We start from the raw sequence: 448 nt of genomic DNA on the forward strand, positions 1-448 counted from the left end.
CCTTATTTTCTGTGCATAGCCTCATTGCTTCCAACTGTAAACCTAGTGGAATGCACTTTCATACTCATAATACTTTGCATGTGATTTCCATGGCATGTGCACAAAGGCACTATCTTCATGCTATATACCTTTAGAAGAAACTTTCTTTCATGGACAAGACTGGCTGTTTTGCTTGATGTTCTCCACATGGTGATTCATTTGGTCTGTCACACTATTCAAAGATCTGCCATATACAAAAGAAATTTCTATCCTAAGATGTAATATGGATCTGAAAATCTTCAAAAAAGGCTTTTAAATAAAAGCATCAGGCTCAGAATTCTTCTGTAAGTGTGTATGCATTTTCACTGGCTTTCCCATCACTATACAAGACTTTCTAAGTAATGAAGGTTTCTCTTGGACTGTAATTCTTACTTCATTTTCTGACATAAGTCAATGGAAAGACTCCCAT

Source organism: Alligator sinensis, unplaced genomic scaffold (assembly GCF_000455745.1).
Source record: "Alligator sinensis unplaced genomic scaffold, ASM45574v1 scaffold684_1, whole genome shotgun sequence".
Taxonomy (NCBI): Eukaryota; Metazoa; Chordata; order Crocodylia; family Alligatoridae; genus Alligator; species Alligator sinensis.